This window comes from Aquila chrysaetos (assembly GCF_900496995.4).
Source record: "Aquila chrysaetos chrysaetos chromosome W unlocalized genomic scaffold, bAquChr1.4 W_unloc_1, whole genome shotgun sequence".
NCBI lineage: Eukaryota > Metazoa > Chordata > Aves > Accipitriformes > Accipitridae > Aquila > Aquila chrysaetos.
This window is the reverse complement of record NW_024470321.1, coordinates 467634-495464: the sequence shown is the minus strand read 5'-3', so window position 1 is coordinate 495464 and position 27831 is coordinate 467634. Positions and strand designations below refer to the sequence as shown.

Below are 27831 nucleotides of genomic sequence, written 5' to 3'. Positions count from 1 at the left end.
GTTAAAAGCATATATTGGATTTCACCCCAGGAAAACTAGCACACAAAGTAAACTTGAATTTTTGGCTATTTAAGGAGGACTAGGGTTTGTTGTGAAGTTGCGGTGATCCAGGGCAGAGCCTCGTCTTGATTGATTTAATCTTCATCGAGATGACTGTAAAATTAATAGATGAAATTATTACTTTTTGAGGCTTTTCTTAGGGGCTCTCCAGGCAGCGTGTTATCAAAGCAAGGTCATGATGTATTCTCCAATATGTCTCACTGAGGTATAGATGTGTTTTGTTCTTATTCATTTATTTTTATATATGAGCTGTTAATGAGTGATTGCTAGTAGTTGTAATGGGTTAAAGCACACTTCTAACTGCTTGTCAGGTCCAAACTCCTCTTGCACAAGAGAACAGTAGAGAATGCGCTGTACCAGGCCTTTGTTTTGGGGAGACTCATTCAAAGTGTCACATGTAGACAAATACTGTTTATTGTTAGTGCATAAAAAGTCAAAGGTTAACAACATGGAAATGAGCAAATTATGATAAAAAGCAGGTTTGATTTGATTGGAAAACACCAGTCTGCTGTCTTTTCATCCTGTTGGTTTATTCACTTCAATAAAAGGGTGTTAAAGGAAAGTGTTATTTTTGGAAAAAAATCAAAACAAAAAACACCCATCGTCTGGTGCAACATAATACTTTGTGTAATTAATAATATATAATCTGACAACAGTATGAAGAGGGTTTGAGTGGGGATGACCAAATTATAGGATATTTTCTTACTTGGTTATATAGGGATATGGTATTTTTCCTTGTCTAATTTTGGTGTTTATAAATCAGCATGTACATTGCTATTTATTAAAATTGTTTATTAAAACAATGGGGAATGTTTGAACAAACAGAGGAATACTGCTTTGAATGTGGACAGTAGTTTAGTAATGTGTATGGGTTTCTGAAGTTCTTCAGAACCTTCTTCTGTGAGGGGAGTCGAGTGGGGATATTGTTCTTTTAAAACTATCATTTTAGACATTAGTGGTATAGGAAGTAATCCTTCAGAAGTTAAACATAAGTGTCTGTAGAGCATGTTTGTCATTATTTTTTTAATAAGAAATAAGCATCTTGATACTGGAGCATATTCAGAATAGTAAATTATATCTGTAAAGCTATGGGCTAGTTCTCAGAAGTTTTTATGCTAGTCAGTCTTAGGAGGATGTGATGCAAACTGATTAAGCAATAACTGCTTGCTTCCACATTAGTGCAACAAATAGCTTAAGAAAAAGAAAATGCGTGAAAGTAAGTGTTACTGTTACATTAGTATTAAACACCTAATAATGCACTTATATTTGCATAGTGAACAGATAATTGTGATTTCAGTTATTTGATGATTAAAAAGCACTGTGATTTAAAAGGACTAAAGCATTCATAAAATATGAATGAAGATGAAAACAATGATAAGGCTTATTTAGTGATTGGTTACAGTCCTGTAGCTTTTTGGCTGGCACATTTTTTATTGTTTATTGGTATCAAAATGTGATTGACTTAAATACGGGTATTTTCAGCAAGTAAATGTGAACTTGAGTGAAGCAAAACTGGAAATTGAAATAGTTGTACTATAAAAGAAAAATAATATACTATGTATAGATTGTACTTTGTGTAACAGATATAAACATGTTTACAGTTGCACACTTAAGAATTACTTCTGGTGGAGTCCATGATTAGTTAAAAAAAAAAACTCCAAATGCTGTCCTTTCTATGAAATTATTGACAGCTACTGAGACCTCTACACATGAATATATATATGAGTAATACAAAGGAAACAAAGTTGTTTGGGGTTTTTTTGCATTGAAAATAGCAAACTTTAACTTCTACCTGTAATAAAGCACATAGGACTTTTGTTATTTTCTGCTTTAATGACTTTTTTCCCCATATGTTTGCTTTTTGGACTTTTTCTGTCAAAGATGTAATAAAGTCCATTATTTTTACCAAATCTATATTAAAATGCCACTACTTAAGTTTATATTAAATATATAACTCATTGGATTTTTGCAAGCATAAATGAAGCACTGTTTGTCTTTACATGTTTAAAAACTTCTATATATTGTTTTCCAATCATGCTGTATCATGTACCATGTAGAAGTGGTTTGTATTTAGTAATGAATATATGGAATACGATTGCAGCAATTTTGATTTCCTTTAATTTGTTAACTTTTTTTTTCTGCTTGGAATGCTTAAAGGGTTTCTTTAGTCATCTTTTCTTTACCTAATTTTAAAGATTAAGTTTACAGGGTAAATGAGAATTTATTTGTTTATTTAAAGTAAAAGATTGATTACTCTTCAGTTGTAGTTGAGTTAAAACTATCAGAGTTGTATCTGTTGTATTGTCTGTCTGTAAGATGCCTCAGATACAATTTGACTGTAGTAATATGTTCTCAAAAATGTTTGCTATAAATTCTTAACACAGATGAAAATAGAATACTTGATTGGACAAAGGTTCTTGCAGAAGCAGTAGTTCAGTTTGCGTGGAGACAGCATTGTAGCACCTTTTAAAACCAGATCTGAAATCTAAAAGTGTGGTTTTAAGTCAGTCCTTGGTAGTTGGGAGTATTACCCATTATCGTTACAGTAATATGAATATGAGAGAACTGCAAGGAAGAATGAAGACTTGCCAAATACAACTTAATGGTTTTTGTTTTGTTTTCTCATCCCCCATGTACCCCCTTACCCTTATTTTGGAATGAATATAAACTTCATTTACTTCTCTTGCTGAAGCATGATAGGATGCAGTTACTGCATGCCTTTAAGCAGCAAGTCTCTTGTAATATTTTTATCATAATTTATTTTTATATTGCAGTTATTCAGGAATCTTAAAATATGTTTTAATTTTCTTCCCTCTCTATAATATGTTGTTTATTTATTGGCAGAGAAAATCCATGCAGTGAAATTGAGAATGCAAAGTTTCCTATGTATAATTACTAGATATTTACCTTATTTATTGTATGGTCCTTTATTCAAGATTGGATTAATTGATACAAACTTTGGAAAAGTAGAAGGAAGAGGAAAGGATTTCTGTTTCCCTTTTAACTATTAGAAAAAGAAAACCTGACCTATCATTATTGTACCACAATTATAGATAATTTCCAGTTATTTGCAAACTATGTAAATATTTCAAAATAACTTCCATTTTAATCTAAATTGTCAGTGCACATTGATTCAAGAGCATAATTTCTTAAGACATTTGAAAATTTTACCTGCATAAATCACTTTGTTGAAAGAGCAGTTATGGCACGTGGGTAAGTGCTACATAAAAAAACATTGTTTCAACATTAACTCTACAAATATTACAGGGAAAAATGAGATTTAGTAGATAGGTAGGAGGTTTACTGGAGAATATGTATGATTAATAGCAAATCTCCATTTAGGATCATTTTTATGGGGCACTTCTTGTTAAATAATGCTTCATTTGAAAGGAATCCAAATGCACAATGAATCTCAAAGTTATTTGATAATATTGCTTTAGAAGAGGACATTATTTGCCGTGTTTCTTTTCTCATGTTTTAACATACTTTTTATAGTTTTAGGAATTTATGATATTATGGAGCAAAAGCATGATCATAGTTAAAAAAATTAAAATGTTTTCACTTTTTAAAACAAAATCATTCAGTCATTATAGACTGGAATTTAAAATTTGAAATTTGACTATATAAAATTATTTATGGATTTACAATACTATCACTTATTATTGTTAATACTATATGCAGTATCTACAGGAGCAGCTAATCCAATGTTCATGATGTTCTTACTAGAAAGAAAAACTAGATATCTGGTATTCTAATACTGTAGAATATTTCTGCAGCAATTTTATCACCATTTTTAAAACTAGAAATGCTGCAATCTATTTTAGACATGGGGAAATTATTGTACCTGGGACAAAAGAATCTTTTCTCCCCAAGCCCTTCAGCTCCCCTGCTTTAGCCTCCAGCTGTTAAATTTTAAAAACCTATAGTAAATCTGTTTTATTCAGTATAAAATGAACTGGAATGATTTACTGACACAGTCTTGCTGTTTTTGTTAAATTCAAAATTTATTAACATTTTATTAAAATGCTTTTATTAAGATGACTTCTGGAGAACTACTACTTTCTGTATTAGTTATAACTGAAGGAGGAAAAAGCATGGCATCAGAAAGTGTATGAAGACAGGGTAATCTTATCACGGGCTGTGGTTAATCACAGCACTATTGCTTTTCCACACAAAGAACAGTTTGTGGTTTAACTACTTCCATGGCTTTAACATGCAAGTATAGTATAAGAGTTGTTTAAAAATCTCTGCTGGAAACCCCTAATCAGTTTAATTATTGTCTTTGTGGTTCTTTGTTAAGCATCATATTGGAATGTAATCATTTATGTCCTGAATGGTCTTTTGATATTGGGTCTCTTCTCTATAAAGGTAGTGATGGCTATATGTAAACTGTTTGCAATTTTTCTTTTGCTTTGTCTTTGATTTGAGGGTGATTAGGGAAGAGATACTTCCCCCTAAGGTCTGACTTCCAAACCAAAATATAGTAATGTTTGATAAGCAGATTGCTCTGTTTTAAACAGCAAATTAATTATATTCATATTTGTACACAAAGACAATACTTTTTGGGAAATGCCTATTTAGATATTAACATGGATGCATAAGAAGATGCTTAAAGCAGATAAAAATGAAACAATTTAGTTGCTGTAGAATGTACTTGTAGACAACAATTAAGCATTACCTCTTTAATGCAATAAGTACTGCAACTAGGCAGAAGATATAAACTTGCAGGTGAAGCCATATGACAGGAAGGGATATTTTAGAACTGTAATTAAATTGCATGGATGTCACAAAAGCAGTGTTTGACCTATGGTACACTTTTAATATCACCCTGCCACAGCATGCAAAAACACAAAGAATGCAACGTTTGTGCCAAGTTGCCATTTTTTCATTGTATAACTCAGATGATTGATTTTTAAGGGGTTTACAATTATTGCTGTACTCAAGTGATCAGCTAAAAAACTGAATTGGTGGTGCTTCAAATGCCATAGTGGAGCTGCTGGAAAAACATTAATGTAATTCTTGTTCTCAACTTCATAAACTTGTATTTTACAGAGTTTGAGTGGTGGGAGGGAACCATGCAGAGCTGGAAGTACAGAAGCTTTTGTTCAGGATTTTTATATGACATATTGTGTCTTTTACCTACTTTCCCTTACTGTATACTGATTTCTCTAGTTACCACGACTGGAACAGTGCTGTTTCAGTGTTGGAATGTTGGACATTTGATAAGAAAATGGATCAAGTTTAATGGCACATGCTCTTTGGGCCACCAGCAGTTTCTTGCTGAGAGCATGCTCCAAAAGTGGGAACTGTGTGGTATTACACTGAGCATGTATATGCTTTGTGTTTCTGTACCACAGACAAATGAATTGTGGTATTCACTTCAGCGTTCCAAACGTTTCTGCATGGATTTTTTTTTTTAAATCGTATAGTGTCCTCTTTGTATAATGGTACTTTGCTTGGTGTTAGCTGTTCACTTGTGTGGTGGGTTGACCCTGGCTGGACGCCAGGTGCCCACCAAAGCCATTCTATCACCCACTCCACCCCCCCCCCCCCCCCCTCAGCTAGACATGGGAGAGAAAATATAACAAAGGGCTCGTGGGTCGAGATAAGGATAGGAGAGATCACTCACCAATTACCGTCACAGGCAAAACAGACTCAACTTGGGGAAAATTAACTCAATTTATTACCAATCAACCAGAGCAGGGTAATCAGAAATAAAACCAAATCTCAGAACACCTTCCCTCCACCCCTCCCTTCTTCCCGGGCACAACTTCACTCCCGGATTCTCTACCAACCCCCCCAGCGGCACAGGGGGACGGGGAATGGGGTTTACGGTCAGTTCATCACACGTTATTTTCTGCCGCTTCATCCTCCTCAGGGGGAGGACTCCTCACACTCTTCCCCTGCTCCAGCGTGGGGTCCCTCCCACGGGAGACAGTCCTCCACAAACTTCTCCAATGTGGGTCCTTCCCATGGGCTGCAGTTCTTCACAAACTGGTCCAGCATGGGTCCCTTCCACGGTGTGCAGTCCTTCAGGAGCACACTGCTCCAGCATGGGTCCCCTGCGGGGACACAAGTCCTGCCAGAAAAACCTGCTCCGTGGGCTCCTCTCTCCACAGATCCTGCCATGAGCCTGCTCCAGCACGGGCTTCCCATGGGGTCACAGCCTCCTTCGGGAACCCACCTGCTCCGGCGTGGGGTCCTCCACGGGCTACAGGTGGATATCTGCTCCACCGTGGACCTCCATGGGCTGCAGGGGGACAGCCTGCCTCACCATGGTCTTCACCATGGGCTGCAGGGGAATCTCTGCTCCGGCGCCTGGAGCATCTCCTCCCCCTCCTTCTTCACTGACCTTGGTGTCTGCAGGGTTGTTTCTCTCACATGTTCTCACTCCTCTCTCCAACTGCCGTTTCTGTGTGCCCTGCAACTTTTTTCCCTTCTTAAATATGTTATCACAGAGGCACTACCACTATCACTGATTGGCTCAGCCTTGGCCAGCGGCGGGTCTGTCTTGGAGCCGGCTGGCATTGGCTCTGTCAGACACAGGGGAAGCTTCCAGCAGCTTCTCACAGAAGCCACCCCTGTAACCCCCCAGCTACCAAAACCTTGCCACACAAATCCAATACAATTTGCTATTTACATATTAGAAACAAAACATCTTGATAGCATCTCTTAAATGATGTAGTCTGTATAGTGTTGTGGGATGAAGTGAGGGGAGGCATATCAAAATATTTACATGGATCTTTCAAAGAGTGAAATGTGGAGAAAATGTGATGCTCTGAGTAATTTTGTCCATTGCCTGATAGTGATACATAAGAGACATTATGCAGAAGTTTGTCTAAATTTTAATTATTCTTTTCATCTTGGTTTTCACTTTGATAGTTTCAGAAACCTATCTCGATATTGCCTTGCGTATAAGAACAAAATGACTTTGAGTTTTCTTCTTCTCTTCCTTTCCCCTCTCCCCCTCCACTTTTTTCCACAGCATGAATTTCACCCATTCATTGAGGCACTTCTTCCACATGTCCATGCAATTGCCTATATTTGGTTCACCATTCAGGCTCGAAAATGCAAGTATTTTAAAAAACATGAGAAGCGAATGTCAAAGGATGAGGAAAGAGCAGTCAAGGATGAGGTAGTGAGAAGCCTGAAATTAAACAGAAGTGGGCATCCAGACTCCTTGCCAAGCTTCGCAAGGATATTCACCAAGAGTACCGGGAGGACTTTGTGCTCACGGTTACTGGGAAGAAGCATCCATGCTGTGTATTGTTGTTAAAGAATTCTCAGTCATGGGTTTCTCTAGGTTTGCTTTATTAACAACTCGGAGTTGGGCCACCACCACAGTGAATGGCAACCCACAAAATTTTCTCTCGATTTTATATACCCTTTAGGTAGTTCATTATCTCAGTCCAAAGTCTTTGTAATTTTCCAGTTGATCTCGGGTTCCCATGTCGTTATCATTCATCATCATCTTATCTCATCAATTCTTGTCTCGTTCAGTCTGGTCATCATCCTCTGGTTTTTGAAGTCCATCTTGGGTCAGTCATCTTCACATCCCCTTTACCTTGAAGTCTGATACCTACACAATTCTGAGAAAACCTCTCTGGTTGTTCCATTAACTATTTCACCTTTATCTTTGTAAGCTCTACATATTTTAATCACTCCCCAGCTAAGCACCTGTATCTTGCTGATTTTTCATCATTTGTTTGATCTGTCTCTACTGATTAGCTTGACTGGGTTTTAAACCGGTCCTGGATTGGGGCTATACAGGGGGGCGGGCTGAAAACACTGTTCATGGCCTGTTGAGCAGCTCTGTTCCAATAATAACCTTAACTCATTCTATATTAATTTCTAACAGTCTTATAGTCCTAAATTTCTAAAATCTTCTACAATTGTCCAATCCTGATCAAAAGGGTAAGATTAGGAGAACTGACTGTCTGTGACAAGCTGACAAAGTCTGGTGTCTGGATCTACTCATGGTGATCCTGTTCAAAGGCATCCCTTTGGAAAGTACAGATGGAGAACAACTCATGAAATTCCCACATTGTACAAATCCAGCACTTTGCATCCAACCACATCATATAACAATATCAGTGAAGGAGCTTGATTTTTTTTGGCATAGTACATGCAGGAGAAAGGTAGGAAGCAGGTTGTTGCATTTTGTTTTAGTATGTCAAACTGATTCTAACTAGCCCTTTTTCTCCTAAACAATGACTTGAAATGCTCTTCTCTGGTCTATCTACACAATGTGGATATGTATACGTATGATATATAAATTTGAAACAAGTGTCATGTTCTCTTTCAAGAGAGACTAGGACACACTAAGGAAGTACTTAAGTTCCTTTGCAGTTGCTATTTATGTCAGCAGCGGTATTTTGCAGTTAGTGCTTCAGAAAACATTATTATTATAGGTCTTTTTCTCCAGTAATGTTAATAACAGATGCAGGTATGTGCAATTGCACAGACACATAGGTAATATAAATATTTATTTTCACCTTTTTAACTACTAATATTCAATATTTTTCCTTACACTGATGAATCTACAGTTGCTTTGAAGAACAACTGTAAACTTTCTCATCATTATTAAATGTGAAAAAACTTTAGCAAAGAAATACTGCTTAGTAACTACCATAACTATATACTCAGATTTACTGCAGACAGTATTTACATTTTATTCATACTTGACAATACCATCTCATATTACTTGTCTGAACTTTAAAACAACAAACCACTTTGTAATATTTTCACAAAATATTCCATAAAAGTTATATTTTCATATTCACACTGGTATGCTCAGTTTTGTTTGAAAGATATTTTAATATGGAAAATCCCAGGTGCACTATGGAAAAGCTACATAAGTTTAGTGTTACAGAATTAAAAGAAAATCAGCTGATGATAATTCTTTATTGGAGGGGAAAAACTCTTATATATTACAATATTCATTTGCAGTTCCTCTAAATCATAAAGGGATGTAAGTAGATAAAGTTTTTCTCAGATACTGAGGATCATGGAAAAACATTTTCTTCCTGAAAGGTCTTTTGGGTCCTCTCTGGTGATTGTATCATCCTCTGGAAGTCTTTGCATTACTGGCTGGTCCACACTAATAAAGCATTTATTTCTTAGCTGCAAAACCAAACTAGGGAAAGTTTGAACTGCCACAGATGATGGACCATTTCTCAGTTTGTCCTGGTAGTAGGCAGAAAGGGCCTACAGGAGAGCAGGTGGCAGGCTGTTACCTGATGTTCCGTATATAACTGGATGGATTTAACTGAATGTTTTTTATTAGTAACAAAAAAGTAAAATGACATGTCTTCATTTGACCATTGATGGTTTTTTTTCTTATTATCTATGAATATTCATTCTTTAAGAGAACACATACACAGCACAAACTTTTTCATTTTAATGAACCTCTCTTTTAGAATCCACGTTTAATTACCCAAGTGATGCATTATGATTACAGAAACATATAAATACAGCTAGTCTTTCTGAACTTTTCATGATGAAAGAATATAATTCATTGTTGTTGGTGTTTTTTTCTTGCTTGTATTTAACTTTTTTTTCCACAGCAGTAGACAAAATATACAACAGTTGTTCTGCAATGACTTTAAACAGCTGCTTAATTGTTAAAACTGATCCTGGATAACATAGAAAGTAAGTGTGCTGTGATACAAAATATCTTAATTATAGATGATTTGTCCCTTTAAACTTCTTTTGTGCAGAAAAGTTAAAATGATATTTGAATACACATATTTCAAGACATAGCTTATTGATTAATTAAGTAGCTTTTAAGCCAAAGAAACCAGGGTCAGTGTACTTTTAAACATTGCCAATTTTTTCTGTTGGTGGAAGCCTGTAATTTGAAATGGGGAGTAGGGGTTGCAGGACATTCCTGATTTTATTAGTTTAAATGAATTGACAATATGAGTTTATTCAAGAGTTGTCTAAATTGTCCAAGTTGTTCTAAATAGAAATGGCATCAGTCTTTCTTTGTTTAGCTTAGGATGCCTGCGATTTGTTGGTTGGCATCTGTATTGCAGTGCAGAGTAATGTTACAATATGTTGACAATTTTTAAATCTAGAAACGTCAGTAATCCTTTTGGTTATTTATAAAAAGAGATTCTACTTCCTTATTTCTCTTGGGGGGGGAATAAGCACCAGACTATCAAGTTTTGTCATTGACCAACTTAATTTCGTTCTGCTTGCTCCTCTCAGAATGTAGCTTGTTTCTCCCTTTCTCTTACTATCCTCTTGTGTTTCAGGATCTTAAATAGAAGTGGCTTGACATAGGTTGCAATGCTGCTGCTTTGATTGGTTTGAAGGAAGAAACAGTGAAGTTTACATTGTGATCAGTACTTCATCCATTAAAATATTTAACATAAAAAAAATTCTTAATGATATATTTCTTTGGGGTTCTGCTCATTCTGTGTTTGGTTTTTTTCCTGAGTTTTAAAAAACCTTCAAACCTTGAAAATGCCATGATCGTTGCTTCTGTTGACAAAACTTTTTTTTTTTTTGGTCAGGCATCAGACAGCCTCTATCATTTGATATGAAATGCATCTCGGTTCATAAAATCATTTCGTGGTATTCGATCAATAAGTGCAGCATTTATGCTATGTTCCATTGTTACAAAAACCTCCATTTTGTTTGTCAAGTGCCAGGAGAGGAGGAAAATAAAGGAAAATAATGTGTTTGATGCCAATAATGGTTGCCAGTAGCACCGAGGTTGGCATCAGATCCTCTTTGTCTAGTTGCTGAATGCCTTTGATTTGCTAGTTGGCATTTGCATTGCAGTGGCATATTGGAAAGTTTTTGACAATCACTGAATGAAAGCTGCAGTAGTTGTTTGCTGCAATAGAATCCCAGATAATATAAATTTACTATCCTTATAGATGTTTTAGTCTTATAACTGACTAAAAAAAATTGCATTGCTGTTTGTGTAAAAAAAATATCTGCTGCAATGTTTTTCATTTGCAGAATTATTAATCCCCATGTTGTCTCTGCTGCTTTTTTCTTTTCCAACATAAATAAAATGCAAACCTGATGTTAGCTATTTAATCACATACTGAATGAAGCATAGTGGACCTTGAGAAATGTTTTGAGAGTCTAAGAGACTGAAGCAATGTTAAATGCACCAAACATTTGCAATTGTTTTTAATGCATGCTTCTCTCAGTACATTTCTCTGATCACCCATGTTTATCCACTGTTTTCACTCTCCTTTGTCCTTGTGTAAGACTGATATAATTGGGAGGGGAACCTGCATCCCCTGCTACTAATAAAATCTGAAGTTGAGGGGAGAATTTTTTAAACTGTCCAAGAAAGAAAGCAGAAAATAGATACAAATCTGCTTAGTCTGATATTGTTCAGACAGTCCTGAATTTGTAAGTTCTCAAACATCAAGATGCTGTAACAGTTCCAGCTCCATGATTTTTGTTACCAGGAAATCAACAAAAATGCTAAATCACTTCTGTTGAAGTTTCCTAGAGAGTTAGTATTAATATTGCTTTATGGTTAACCACCATTACCTCATTAATTAAGAAGGATTAGCAGTTCTATCCAAAGGGCTGCACAGAAGCAAGTCTGGCCTATGTGAGTGCCTGAATTGTCAGGGTTGTCTTGTGCATTTGGGAAAAGTGGGGGTGCAGAGAGAGAGAGAAAGCTGTTTTTTTCTGTAGAGTAGGTAGGGGAAAACTTTAGTGCAAAGATTCATCTGCTGTACCACTAAGAAGTTTACAGAGCCCAAGAAATAGTGACTGCTGTGTGCACTGTGTGAAAATCACATGATTTCAACAGTTTGAACTTTAAACTAACTCAGGCTTACTGATATTTTTAATGCACTTTGAACTGTTAAGCACATTTTCAGATAATCTCAACTGAAGCTCAGAAATTTTTTTACCTCATCTGTATTGATTTTAGGCATAGTCTTGCTGTGAAAAATGTAACTTAATTTTAAAAGACGTTAGAATTCTTTTTTTTTAATGTGATATATCATAAAAAGGAGCTAATGAAACCTTAGTGGCTTATTGGTTCAATCTTTATTGAGCTGTTCTTGAGTTTTATGTATTTGTTATCTTAGGGAGCTTCAACAGGTTTAGGTAGGCATTTTTAAATTATACTGTAGTTTACATTTAGTAAACAGGCCTCTAGAAAACTGGTGTTATTAGGAATATTGAAATAGAACTTTTTTATATTTTAAAGGCATATATGTGATTTCTTTGGATGGCTAGTTCACTATGAATATAAGCAATTCTGTTTAAAAATAGCATGCAAAATAATGTTCCGGAATAGGGTTTTTTGTGTAGTTCATATGATTCATATGTTCAACAATCCACAATATTCTCATGGATTTCGGACAAAGGTTTGTATTCCTCTTGAACTTTGATGTTTTCATGTGTAATTACTGAAAATATTAGTTCTGGAAGGTTTAAACAGTCCATTAAGTTGCTAATTGTTTCTACTTCCAATAACTTCAGTAATTTGGCTCCTTCTGAATACTTTAGTTGAAAATTTTACTCATTTCATGGAAGGGTACATCAAGGCTCAATGTGATTTGTCAGAGTTCACACAACTAATTGGTAGATGATCTGACATTGACTGGAAATTGTGCTCATTACTTTCTGTACCTATAGATGCTTTAGAAGCTTGTCACATATACTGAAATGACTTGCTGATCCCCTGTGTTAAAAGAAATCTCAGTTAAGAACCAAAGAACCACTATAGAAGCAGAATGATGACTTTAATATTTTATCAGTTCTCATTTAAGAGCTTTTTGTAATATAACTATCTAATAATGAATAATGCATTTTTTAAAACTTCACTTTGCTGTGAGCAATTCCAGTTCATTCATGTATGCAGAAAATATAACTTTTTGGTTTAACTGAAAAAGACACCATACTGACTTCTCCCCTATTTATCTACTACACGGAACAGAATTACTTTGTCAAGTAATTTATTGCTTCATTGTACTTTATGACTTCAGTGTGCTGAAAAGATTGAGCATGAAATGCATCATTAAAAAATGGTGATTAATTTAATTTGTACACAAGTATAGTTTTAGTTTCTGATTGATTCTCACAAGTATTCTGTACATGAAGATGTAGAGAATTAAAACATTTGAAAAGATCACCTATCCTTTATGATTTCTCAGAACCTGCATGTGGATTTATATTTAGAAGGTAGAAATTAAGAATTCAAAATGAATAGTATTTGTTTCTTGTAGTTTCCCCTCAGGGCAGGATTATGGATGGTGTAACAGGCTGATGAGAAAGAAGAGAGAATTTTCAGTATTTAATCTTAATAGTCCAGGCATGAATGAAATAAGTATATTTTAAAAAGGATCTTTTCTGGTTTGTTTTCTCCTGATACAACCAGGGGGTCATTTTCACAGAACTAAATCACATTATTCATGTTTAAGGCAAAGGAAACAGTTAAATTTTGTGCCATAAGATGAAAATTTAGCAATGTTAACTTATAAATTACATTTAGATTAGTAGCAAGAAGCTATAAACTAACAACAACAACAAAATCTTCCTAGTAGCGTTAAGCAAAAAAACCCCAATATTGGGAGCAAAAAGGAACAAATTATATATAAGGCAACTAATTCGTAAAGGGAGTAATTAAAGGCTAAGATCTATATTTTTAATTTCTTTTTGTATATAATCAAACCTTACAGTTGTGAAAACGTCATTAAAATAATTAAATGCAAATACCACTGCAGGTTAGATTTTTAAAGTTTATTCCACCAGAATTGCTTTGAAGTCCACATCTTTTTCTTCATCCCCTTCTTCCTCCCCACCTTTGATAGAGGAGTACCTTCAGAAAGCTTAAGTACTGGTGGCCGTTGAAACCTCTGGTTCTTAGAGCAGCATGCCACAGCGTTTGTAGCAGTACATCCCGCCCCCCCATCCTGCCAGCAGGAAACAAAACTTCTCCAGGAAGGGAGAAGGGGAAGGAAACCCTGGAGGCTGCAGGTTGAAATTTGAACTGGCCAATCGAGATGCGCCAGGTACACCGAGGTGACCCTCCTAGCCAATAGAATTAAATGACCACAGGTCAGATTCGACAGGGGTATAAACGGGGTCCCGCCGGAGGACACGTTGGCAGTCCTCCTCGGAGCAGCGGGTCTGCAGTCGGGGACTCCCCCTCGGGCCGGGGCACCGCCCGAGGTAACTCCTCGAGGGAGAGAGCCCTCAGCTTTTAGGTGAGTGATACGCGCGTTTTGAGCCATCACTTTAAATCGTGGGGATTCTTAAGTCGGCCGTGTAGTATTAATTCTCTTTACATCATTGAGCCTGTGGTTTTATAAAATGTTACCGGACTTCTAACTTCTGCTGAAGAATAAATCTGAGTTTTAACACCTGTTGGATTTGGTTAGTTGTGCATCCATAACAGCGCTAAACATAACAATTCAAGAGTCTTTCTAAAGATTCATATTCCATTCTCAATGGCAAGGTAGTATGTTGCTTCACTGTAGTCACTTGGGTTGGTGATCTTAAAACCAAGTTCAACTGCTAACTGAACTAATTAGGCTTGTTACACCTATTTTGGGATGGAGACAAAAATCACATAGCTAGAGATAATTTTCTGATAAATGTGAAATAAGAAAAAGGCTTGTGTAATTAGCCAGACTAAGACAGTAACAAGATGTGATTCTTTATATGGTGGTTTCATGGTTTTACTCTGTGGTTTTTGTTGTTTTTTTAATTCATAGAACTTATAAAACCAGCTGCTAATAAACTGGTTCATAGAAGTGAGGCTATCCTAGATTTGAATTGGAAGTTTAAAAGGCCTAAAAGCTAGTAGAAGGGAAACAAATCTTACGTGTGTATTGTACTGTCTGCAATCAATGAGTTCTGTGTAAGGTTGGGATACAGTCTTATAGTACAGCTTTTCTTCTTTTTACCACATTTGTATTTATTATAAAATTAGTTTCTGCTTGAAAGTTCTTTTTTCCAAGCTTGAACTCTCTTCATAAAGAGGATTTTAAAAAATATGAATATATTTATTAAGTAGGTGTATTAAGTATTAACTTTAGTAGGGTTGGGGGGGGGTGGGCGACACGAACATCACTATTAAAGTGTACGTGGCTGTTGTTCTAGCTTATTTCTGACATGGTGGGAGATTGGTAGTTCTGGAACACTTCTCCTATGGAGAAAGGCTGAGAGAGTTGGGGCTGTTTGACCTGGAGAAGAGAAGGCTCTGGGAAGGCCTTATTGCAGCCTTTCAATACATAAAGGGGGCTTATAAGAAAGATGGAGAGAGACTTTTTACCAGGGCCTGTAGTGACAGGACAAGGGGCAATGGTTTTAAACTGAAAGAGGGTAGGTTTAGATTGGACATAAGGAAGATGTTTTTTACGATGAGGGTGGTGAGACACTGGAACAGGTTGCCCAGAGAAGTTGTGGATGCCCCATCATTGGAAGTGTTCAACGTCAGGTTGGATGGGGCTTTGAGCAACCTGATCAAGTGAAAGATGTCCCTGTCCATGACAGGGGCTTTGGACTAGATGATCTTTAAAGATCCCTTCCAACCCAAACCATTCAAAACTTGATTTTGTGTTTGTGTGTACACAGATGTGTGCATGTGTGTGTGGATTCTAATTGAGGAAAGGCAAATAATTCAAAACGTGTTCATCAGTGCTAGTGCTTTGGACATTTTGAATCAGTCTGAATACTAGACCTTTTGCTTGTAGCTTATGCTGTGTTCCATCACTCTGTCTCCCCAGTGCCCCAATGGGGCAATAACAATACTACTAATAAAAAAGACCTCAAACCACTGTAATACAGTACTAGGTAATGAATTGTGTAAAAACTTAGCTAAAGTCCATTCAACCATTAAAGGTTCTTTAAGCCTAGTGCAGCTTTACACATTTGAACTGTAATGATATAGCTCTAAAGCAGAAAGGAACCTTTTAAATTTCTCAGTGTCATTCACTGTTTTAAACATACCTTTGCTAAATGCACCTTTACAGCTTTAAGTGGCCTCTTAATTATTTCCTCACAGAAAAAAATACTCCCCCCCCATTCAAGAACAAAACGCAGAAGTAAACTGCAAGTCAACTATTTTCTGAGAAATTGAGTGTTTCCGTTAGGTTATTAAAGAAGATAAAGTTTCTAATACAGGTTTAACTCAAAGGTTGTGCATAAATATGTATGTTCTATATTTCTTGAACCTGTTCAACCATGGAGAATTTTAAATATTTAATTCTTGAACTTCTTGGTTATATGCTTGTCTCCTCAACCTTCAAATTGTAATAACCTGCATTTTTTTAAGCAATGCATTTAAACAAGTGAAAAATAAATATAACCTATCTAAAATCTAGCATTGTACTCTAATTTTTAGTCAGGTATCTTACTGTATTCTTCAGAAAACATCTAATAGAATTAAGTATTTATACATTTTTATTTAAAATAGAAAAAATGTGTATCTTAGAATATAGTACTTACAGACACTGTTGCTTTAAAAATTACACATAATTAAAATATTTTCAGACTCCTCTTTTTTGGGTGAACTATATTGGACCACAATGCCAAAACATTTTCAATATAACTTTCTGATGAGACAAGTTGCAAGGAAGCGCTAGATTTGCTTACAAGATTTTTAAAAGTGCATTGTATATAACAGATAAGCAACAATATTTACTGCAGGACCATGTTTCCATTCTGTGATTAATGCCACCAAAAAATGATAGTCATCCTTTCAATATATCTGCTATATTTCAGTGTCTCTGATTTAAAAGTGTGAAAACATCTCTTAGTCATGACAACTTATACTTTCTTATTCTGACATCTGCAGTTTCTGGATGGATTACCTTAAATTTGTTATGCCATGTTAAAAGACTTGTTTTCCAAGGCCAGCCTCAGCTCTTGGCCTTAGTGTCAAGAACCTTGCTATGTAATGCAACATGTCTTGTTATGTTTAATTGATCAAAGCTAATTTGTTAAACAATCAATTTGTGCTGGAACTTATGCCCACACTAAGTTGCTACTGGAATCTCTTGACCTTGACTTGTCTGGGCCATAAAATGTCTACAAACTGACTTTTCCATTTTTCAGCAGTGTCACTACCTCTGATTCTTTGTGGTAGCAATTGACAAGAAGGCCTCAACCCCACCTTTACACACCAGTGGGTTTCAAGGCATTCCTCTGGAGTTGCTGTCTTGTACTTTATGTGGTCTGGCTATAGACTTCATTACCTTCTGTTTGCTGACAGTGATGGGGACAAATTGACAACCCTCCTTAGTGGAAGAGGTGGCAGGATTTGTAGGTGTTGGAGGGAAACTTCATTTTCTCTTGCTTTGTAATGAAATTGTTTCTTTCAGTGTGTTCAAATTCATAATATTTTTTCAAGAGAAAATGCCCATAAGTCTTCATCAATTATATCCTGTTATTTCACTTTATGTGAGTGGGGCATATTGGAAAGAATGAAGGAAATATTGGAAAGGATGAATACGTCACACATATAACTGTAAAATTGTTTCAAGGTAATTTCTTGGCATTAAATGAAAGATCAGCTCATATCAGCATCACAAATGGCTTCCTGATTTCTTAAGTACTAAAACATTGCTTCTTAAAGACCTTTGTTCTATTCAGGATTATGTGTGATAGCTGAAGAGAAAGATTTTGTTTATTGCATTTGTTTGCAGTATCTGAACTTACTAAAAGAGGAGAGTCACCTTTGTCTTTTGCCTTTATTTGTGAAACTTCTTGCTTCTAATGAATACCGCTTATACTTGTGAATTACTCTTGGTGTGAGGGACAGTCATTCTCCCCATATCCTGACAAACTGTCTACTATGAATGTCCCCGATTCTAATATCAGATTCTTCATTTATACTTTGTGCTTTGTATAATAACCTGTGGTTCAAATGTTAGAAGAGTTTATTGAGATGAGTATTACATCTAATCATCTGCTGTGGATGTATTATGCCAACAGTTTTAGGAAACAGTGCCTTTTGAAATTGGTAACAACTTGATTTCTTTGCTTGTGTTTTGTTTTTTTTAATGAGATTGCACATCTACACACAGTATTCCATGTACTTTTGTATATGATCAAAAGTTATTTTTTTTCTGGAATGAAACTCTGCAATCTAGGTCTAATTTTTAATTGCTGTTCTATAGTTCCTTTGAAGGAAGAGGGTGAGAATGCTGATGCAAGAAGCTTGAATGGTATCACTGTGGTGACAGTGTAAAGTATGATATAGTGTTTGGGTGCTAGGGAGAAACTTAAAAAGCCTTGGCTTTGTCCCTCTCCCTGCTATGGATCCCTGGGTGACCTCAGGCCAAGTTACTTAGTCTTGTTATGTCTCAGGTCCCCACCTGTACAACAAATACCACTTGCTTTAGCTCTGCCTCAGTGGGGGTTGTGAGTTACTTGGATGGCAGGGCTATATACAGACTGAAAATTTACAATCATTGTTCATTTTGCTGCAAGCAAAATCTTTGTGCCTGTGCTCAGCCCCAAAATGGTTTCTGTGCTGTAAAGAAATGTCTTGCCTCATTTTTTTTCATGCCCAGACAGAAGAAACTTGCCCAAGCATGGAGGACCAACATAATGCATTATTCCACTTTGAGCCCTGCGGTGGTACTATTCCATGGGAGAGGGAGTAGGAAACAAATTGCTTCATAGAGTCAGTTTGCCACAGAAGATTCTTTGTGGTGGGAACAATCATCAGAATTGCATGTACATCAGTCCATAGGAGCCCTGTGCAGGGTTGACTTTTGAGGATGGGGCAATAGTATAGGGGGTTTTGTATGTTAAAAGGGGTTTGTAAGTTTTGTTGTCTTTCAAAATCTGTATACATGGCTTTAGTTGTTCAGACATTGTGCAGGGAAAGATGCTTCAGCTAGCAAGGAAGATGAAAGTATCATCATTTACATTCCTATAGTTGGGTGAACACAAAGATTACACTTGTAATGCCTGTAAGGGTGGCATTTGAGTTCAGTCTGGTTCCCCTTCCCCTCTTCTCCTGCTCAGGCCCTAGTTCTTCAGTCTAGTGTGCAGGTAGCTCAAATCAGAACATACCAGCATGGAGATAGAGCAGATGGTCAGGAGTTTCCTCTACAAAGTGAGATGAAACCCAAGCTGATGTAACAGTGTGCTTGTGTCTAGAATATGCTGGTCAGCTTGTTATAAATTACTGATAACTTGGGCAGTTTTGATTTGTAAGGCAATTGAGAAACAGGCCATTCTTCAGGTTTATTTAGATCAGGTTTGGGTATTTCTTTCAGGGTTTTTTTTCGTGTGTGTGTGTGTCGCGCAAGGGTCAACATTTGCTCTGAAGCTCGCATTGATTATATTGAAACTATCCAGAATATTTGAGTACTAATTTGTGCTGTTTTGGATTTGTTGTATCTTCTACCTCTACTTTTTCTTCCTTAAATCACTGTCTTATTCCTTCTCTTATGATGATATTCCAGGCTTGTTAATGAGCCAACTGTAACATCATCACATAGAAAGTTATTGTATCTGCTTCTAAGACTGGGAAGTGATGTTAATTTATTAAAAAAATCGAGGGACCTGGACAGGCTGGAGAATTGGGCATAGAGGAACCTCATGCAGTTCAACAAAGGGAAATGTCAAGTCCTTCCACTGGGGATGAATAACCCCATGCACCAGCACATGCTAGGAGCTGACTGGCTGGAAAGCAGCTTTGCAGAAAAGAACCTGGGGGTGCTGGTGGACAACAAGCTGACCATGAGGCAGCAATGTGCCCTTGCAGCAAAGGCTAAACAGCATGCTGGGCTGCATTAGGAAAAGCGTTGCCAGCAGATCCAGGGAGGTGATCCTTTCTCCCTACTGTCGTGGAATAACCAGAATGCAATTTAGATCAGGTCAGAACAGAAGCAGTTTATTACTATAGCTATAGGAGACAACACAGAGCAGCAGAGTGACAGCCTCTGCTGGGATGAACTCTGCCCAAATTGGGCAGTTACAAAGTTTATATACTTTTAGGTTATACAACCTGTTCCTCACCAAAACTGTGTCAGATAAGCATATAGGACTATAGTAAATCACAACAAAGACTGGTAACATGTGGATTACTTCATATACAGAGACAGTCCAGACAGTCAGATAAGGAAGCTCTAGACAGTAGCTCTTTTTTACAAATAATTCACTCTTTTGTTAATTAAATCAGGCTAACTCCTGAGGCCGTTTGGTCATGCTGCAAATATTTCTTAACTAGGGAGGCATGCAAAGGCCTATGAAGTGTTACCTATTTTACTTCCACACTACTTGGCACTGGTGAGAACACACCTGGAGTCCTGTGTCCAGTTCTGGCCTCTCAGTGCAAGAGAGATGGACATACAGGAGAGAGTCCAGCAAAGGGCCACTAAGATGATGAAGGGACTGCAGCATCTCTCCTATGAGGAAAGGCTGAGAGAGCTGGGACTATTTAGCCTGGAGAAGAGAAGGCTCAGGGGGGATCTTATTGTTTATAAATGCCTGTTGGGAGGGAACGAATATGAGGGAGCCAGACTCTTCTCAGCAGTGCCTAGTGACAGGAGAAGAGGCAATGGGCACAAATTCATAGAATCATTTAGGTTGGAAAAGACCCTTAAGATCATTTAGTCCAACCATTAAATTGAAACACGTGAAACTCCATCTGAACACGAGAAAATACTTTTTAAGCTGTGAGGGTGGTAAAACACTGGAACAGGTTGTCCAGAGAGGGTGTGGAGTCTCCATCTTTGGAGATATTCAAAACCTGACTGTATGTGGTCCTGGGCAGCCTGCTCTAGTTGACCCTGCTTGAGCGGGGGGGGGGGGGGGGTTGGACTAGATGATCTCAAGAGGTCCTTTCCAACCTCAACCATTCTGTGATTCTATGGAAAGAAACGTTTGTGTGTGCGCTTTCCCCAACTGATTCAGTGCTGTTTGAAGCTATGTGGTGGGTTGGCCCTGACTAACAGCCACACTCCCACCCAGCCACTGGCTCACTTCCCCCCCTCCAGTGGGATGGTGTGGAATGATTGCTGGAGGTGACTTATTGGTATGCCCCCCCCCCCCCCCCCCCGGGAGGTGAACCTCCAGGGTAGAATGCAGTGGATATACACGAAATCTGTTCCATAATAATTCCCTAAGCAACATAACCTGCAACCTTGGATGTTAGCAACAGCAGGGGAGCTTGGTATGCTGATTCTGAGAAACAAGTGGAGCGGAGTGGAAGCACTGCAGCCAGGCTCTGTGATATCACTGCAGGAATGGGGAACTAGAACTACTGGAAGAAGAATGGAAGGTCCCTGCATTAAATCCACTGAAGCAGGCAGGTGAAACAATGGGGTTCTGTCAACGGCATGGCCTTACTTCTGATTTGTATCATAAGTGCCCAGTTCTGGAGCAGTGACACACTAAATCATGTTCTCTGGGTGAACTTTGCTCATTATAATATCAAAATACACCTCCATCCCAAAAGCTACCTACCTTCAAGGTGCAACCGCCCCTTACTGAGCATACGCTCTGAATTTTCTCTAGCATATATCTTTAAAAGTAAAGCGAGGAGATTTTACACCAATCATAATAAAGGTATTTATGACTAAAGTCCCTCAAGCCTCACCTAAAAATAAAATAGTATAAAAGGGCTTAAGAGAGGAGGAATGCTGGGGAAGATACCACCATGGACAAGTCAGGAGGACATCGCTGACTTCTGGGATCAGTCGATGGGCTGAACCTCTCTTCCCCCCCATAGGGACGCCTATTGGGTAAGATTCAAACCCTCGGTTATACTGAGTGCTTCCCCGAGAAACTTAGAAATCTCTATAGAGTTTTTTTCCATAATTTAGTGTGCTTGTAGTCGACTGTATTATTATTTGCACATACTTTGCAGACAGTGTATTTATCACCAGCAATCCAAAAGAACCTGTACTCCTGTTGCTTTAATAAACTGTACTATTCATTAAAATCTAGCCACAATAGTTCGTTGAACGCAACCAGACTCCTTAAGTCTGGCCGTTCTAGTTTCTTGAATGCTGTCCTGGTTTCAGCTGGGATAGAGTTAATTGTCTTCCTAGTAGCTGGTACAGTGCTATGTTTTGAGTTCAGTATGAGAAGAATGTTGATAACACTGATGTTTTCAGTTGTTGCTAAGTAGTGTTTAGACTAAAGTCAAGGATTTTTCAGCTTCTGATGCCCAGCCAGCGAGAAAGCTGGAGGGGTGCAAGAAATTGGGAGGGGACACAGCCAGGGCAGCTGACCCAAAGTGGCCAACGGGGTATTCCATACCATGTGACGTCACATCTAGTATATAAACTGGGGGGAGTGGGGGCGGGGAATCGCTGCTCGGGGGACTAACTGGGTGTCGATTGGCGGGTGGTGAGCAATTGCACTGCGCATCATTTGTATGTTCCAATGCTTTTATCATTACTGCTGTAACTTTATTAGTGTTATCATTTTCATTATTAGTTTCTTTTTATATTCTATTAAACCGTTCTTATCTCAACCCATGAGTTTTACTTCTTTTCCCGATTTTCTCCCCCATCCCACTGGGTGGGGGGGAGTGAGTGAGCGGCTGCATGGTGCTTAGTTGCTGGCTGGGGTTAAACCACGACAAACGTGACTAAATTGAAAGTACAGTGCACTATTAGTGCATCCATAATCGTGATAGTTCAATATATTGAACGTGACCAGACTTATAGTGCTGAATTGGGCATCACCCAGAATCTAAGCCTAGTTGCCCCCAGCCCCACTGATATCTGAGGACAAGCTGGAATGCAAGGGGGTTTATTTTCTTCCAAACTTCTTTACGCTTTAATGCAACAGATGGGGAAGAGAACAGGATGAATAGGAGCCAGAAAGCTCATGGGTTGAAATAAAGATGGGGAGATTGTTTACCAGTTCCTGTTGTGGGCAAAACAGACTTGAATTGGGGAAAATTAATTTATTGTCAGTTAAATATATATTTACTTACTGATTTGAGCATTGGGAAACAAAAACAGGGAAAGAAACAAACATTTACACATTTAGGGAAAAACACTTTTCCTCCCTCCTTTCCCAGGCTCAGTTTCACTCCAGACTCCTCTCTTCCCACCTTGCTATTGCACCTCCACTCCCGCTACCAAAAGCTTGCCACGTAAACCCAGTACAAGCTTTCAGATGGTTAACATTAAAAGTTACTTTATTATTTGCCTTCTAAAGAATAACTAGCTTGTGCAGAAAGGAAAATTGGAAAATTGATTGGGCTGTCTAGATTCAGATGCATAATTTAAAGTAATCTATATCAGGTATTTGTTTTACCTCATATACCTTCATAGGTGATTTCAGTATCTGCAGTTTGGTCATCTATAAAGTCTCATGTTGTAGAAATGGATGACTGATAAGGCTAAGAATTTAATTACAGCAACTGGCTTAATTGGTGCTGAAAACCTTAAAGAACATTGTTACATAGGACAAAAAGTATTGTTTCTCCTTCTTGACTATAACTAAGAGTTCTGGTTAAAAGTCTATTTTAAAACATGCCTAATATTGCAATGGCAAATACAAATGTGGTATGCACACAGGGTCCTCCGTGGCTTCTTGCACATTCTTTTTTTGCTATATTGCTGCTATAACCTGAATATTCTGTGGCATGAATTCTAGTCATGTAATGGTTTCTATTCTATTTACAGATTTCAAATAAAGGAGAAGCTGCTTATGGTAATATGAGGATCACTGGCCTTTCAGTAATTAAGTAGACTTGTTATACTGCATTAATCCTTTTTGGAACATTTGGAATGACTTCTTAGCACTAACAAACATAGCATTAGGGCCTCAAATTAACCTACAGAGGGGGTTATACATAGACTTTTAGTTAAATTTCATATAAAGTTATAATGAGATGCTGTCTCTTTCACATGCTCATGACACTTCCTTTGCCACTGATGGGCACCCTTTCTCTGGGACCAATTGACACACTTAAGAAGAAACATGAAGCAACAATATTAGATCATGCAGATGAGGCTAATGAATGATAATGGTTATGGGCAATATTTTGGAAGACGCTGATTAGTGACAGTTGTATTATAGTAAACATATGCAGTTACAAGATTTCATTGCAATGCTCTGAAAACAGATGTTGGTATATGGAACAGAATGTAATTGTTAAGCTACAAGCTACATATTGCATCTAAATTGCAAGCCCCCCCCTTTTTTTTTTAATATTCTGTTATTTCATCTTGTTAAAGTTTGTCTACAGAATCATAGAATGGTTGAGGTTGGAAGGGACCGCTGGAGGTCATCTGGTCCAACCTTCCTGCTCAAGCAGGGCTACTTAGAGCCACTTGCCCAGGACCATGTCCAGATGGCTTTTGAATATCTCCAAGGAGGTAGACTCCACAGCCTCCCTGGGCAGCCTGTTCCAGTGTTTTACTACCTTTACAGCAAAAAAGTGTTTCCTGATGTTCAGACAGAACCTCCTGTGTTTCAGTTTGTGACCATTGCCTCTGCTCCTGTCACTGGGTACCACTGAAAAGAGCCTGGCTCTGTCTTCTATGCATCCTCCCTTCAGGTATTTACATACATTAATAAGATTCTCCCCTGAGCCTTCTCTTCTCCAGGCTAAACAGTCCCAGTTCTCTCTCAGCCTTTCCTCATAGGAGAGATGCTGCAGTCCCTTCATCATTTTTGTGGCCCTTCTCTGGACTCTCTCCATTATCTTGTACTGGGAAGCCCAGAACTGGACACAGGACTCCAGGTGTGGCTTCACCAGTGCTGAGTAGAGGGGAAGGATCACCTCCCTTGACCTGCTGGCAATGCTTTGCCTAATGCAGCCCAAGATACTATTGGTGGCCTTTGCAGCAAGGGCACATTGCTGGCTCATGTTCAACATGGTGTCCACCAGGACCCCCAGGTCCTTTTCTGCCAAGCTGCTTTCCAGCTGGTCAGCCCCCAGCATATATTGGTGCAAGCGGTTGTTCCTCCCCAGGGGCAGGACTTTGTACTTCTCTGGGTTTCTGTCAGCCTATTTCTGCAGCCTGTCAAGGTCCCTCTGGATGGCAGCATGACCCCCTGGCGTATCGGCCATTCCTCCCAGTTTTGTGTCATCTGCAAACTTGCTGAGGGAACGCTGCCCCCTCATCCAGATCATTAATGAAGATGTTTAACAGGTTCGGACCCAGTATTGACCACTGGGGTACACCGCTAGTTACCGGCCTCCATCTAGACTTTGTTCCACTCATCACAACCCTCTGGGCCCAGCCATTCAACCAGTTTTCAACCCACCTTACTGTCTCCTCATCCAGCCCATACACCAACAGCTTCTCTATGAGGATCTTATGGGAGACAGTGTCAAAGGCCTTCCTGAAGTCCAGGTAGACAATATCCACTGCTTTCCCCTCATCTACCAGGCCAGTCACTTCATCATAGAAGTTTATTGAGTTGGTCAAGCATGACTTCCCCTTGGTGAAGCCATGCTGACTACTCCTGATGATTTCCTTGTCCTTCATGTGCCTGGAAATGGTTTTGCAGGATTAGCTGCTCCATCACCTTCCCAGGGATCGAGGTGAGGCTGACCGGCCTGCAGTTCCCTGGGTCCTCTGTCTTGCCCTTCTTGAAGATAGGAGCGACATTTGCTTTCCTCCAGTCCTTGGGCACTTCTCCCAGATGCTATGATCGATCAAAGGTTACCAAGAGTGGCCTTGAAATTACATCAGCCAACTCCCTCATCCCCTGTAGGTGTCCATGGACTTATGTATGTCCAGTTTGCTCAAGTATTCCCTCACCTGGCCCTCTTTCTCCGAGGGTACATCTTTCTTGCTCCAGACTTTCCCCTGGTCTCTGGGACCTGGGATTCCTGAAGGCTGGTCTTGCTAGTAAAGACTTAGGGAAAGAAGGCATGCAGTACCTCAGCCTTTTCCATGTCCTGTGTCACCAGGTCCCTTGCCTCATTCAGCAGTGGGCCCGCACTTTCCCTCATCTTCCTTTTGCTGCTTATGTACTTATAGAAGCCCTTCTTGTTGCCTTTGATGTACCTTGCCAGATTCAATTCCAGTTGGGCTTTAGCTTTCCTAACCTCATCCCTGGATGTTTGGACACTGTTTCTGTATTCCTCCCGGGTTACCTGTCCTTGCTTCCACCCTCTGTATTCTTCCTTTTAGGTTTTGAGTTTGGTCAGGAGCTCCTTGTTCATCCATGCAGGCCTCCTGGCATTTTTGCCTGACTTCCTTCTCGTTGGGATGGGGCTCTCTTGAGCTTGGAGGAGGTGATCCTTGAATATCAGTGAGCTTTCTGGGGTGACTCTTCCCTCCAGGGCCTTATCCCATGGGAGTCTTCCAAGCAGATCATTGAAGAGACCAAACTCTGCTCTGATGAATTCCAGGGTTGTGAGCTTGCTTTTCACCCTCCTCCCTGCCCTCAGGATCCTGAGCTCCACTATCTCATGGTCACTGCAGCCAAGGCTGTCTTTGACCTTCACATCCCCAACAAGGCCCTCGTTGTTGGTGAGTATGAGGTCCAGCAGAGCACCTCTCCTCGTTGGTTCCTTTATTGCTTGGAGGAGGAAGTTATCATCAGTGCACTCCAGGAATCTCTTGGATTGCTTATGTCCTGCTGTGTTGTCCCTCTGGCAGATATTGGGGTGATTGAACTCCCCCATGAGGACCAGGGCCTGCAAACGTGAGGCTGCTCCTATCTGTCTGTAGAGGGCGTCATCCACTTGTTCTTCCTGGTCAGGTGGGCTATAGCAGACACACACTACAATGTCACCTTTACCTATCCTCTCTTTAATCCTAACCCATAAACTCTCAGTTGGCTCCTCATCTATCCCCAGGCAGAGCTCCATGCACGCCTGCTGCTCTCTCACATAAAGGGCAACTCCCCCTCCTCATCTTCCTATCCTGCCCTTCCTAAAGAGCCTGTATCCCTCCATTGCAACACTCCAGTCATGGGAGCTATCCCACCACATCTCCGTGATCCTGACAATATTGTAGCCCTGGAACTGCACACAGATCTCTAACTCTTTCTGTTTATTCCCCATACTGCAAGCATTAGTGTACAGGCACTTCAGAGAGGCACGCCAGCATGTTGAGTTCCTGGAGAGGGTTTGGGGTATTTCTCCATAATGGTACCTCGTAGGCCCTTCCTTGTTGTATTGGGTTTGTGTGACAAGGTTTTGGTAGCGGGGTGGGCTACAGGGGTGGCTTCTGTGAGAAGACACTAGAAGCTTCCCCCATGTCCGATAGAGCCAGTGACAGCTGGCTCCAAGACGGAGCCGCCACTGGCCAAGGCTGAGACAATCAGCAACGGTGGTAGCACCTCTGTGATAACATATTTAAGAAGGGGGGAAAAAAACCCCTGTGCAACAGTAATTGCAGCTGGAAAGAGGAGTGAGAATATGTAAGAGAAACAACTCTGCAGACACCAGGGTCAGTGAAGGAGGAGGGGGAGGAGGTGCTCCAGGTGCTGGAGCAGAGATTCCCCTGCAGCCCATGGTGAAGACCATGGTGAGGCAGGTTGTTCCTCTGCAGCCCATGGAGGTCCATGGTGGAGCAGATATCCACCTGCAGCCCCATGGAGGACCCCACACCAGAGCAGATGGATGTCCAAAGGAGGCTGTGACCCCGTGGGAAGCCCACGCTGGAGCAGGCTCCTGGCAGGACCTGTGGACCTGTGGAGAGAGGAGCCCATGCTGGAGCAGGTTTTCTGGCAGGACTTGTGACCCTGTGGGGGACCCACACTGGAGCAGTTCATGAAGAACTGTAGCCTGTGGAAAGGACTCACGTTGGAGAAATTCATGGAGGACTGTCTCCCATGGGAGGGACCCCACACTGGAGCAGGGGAAGAGTGTGGAGTCCTCCCCCTGAG

At 39.3% G+C, this 27831-nt stretch overlaps 1 pseudogene; it reads left to right on the top strand.

Annotated features, from left to right (window-relative positions):
* The first annotated feature begins 235 nt into the window (after positions 1 to 235).
* On the top strand, positions 236 to 26767 carry LOC121232849 (annotated as a pseudogene).
* The last annotated feature ends 1064 nt before the right edge of the window (positions 26768 to 27831 follow it).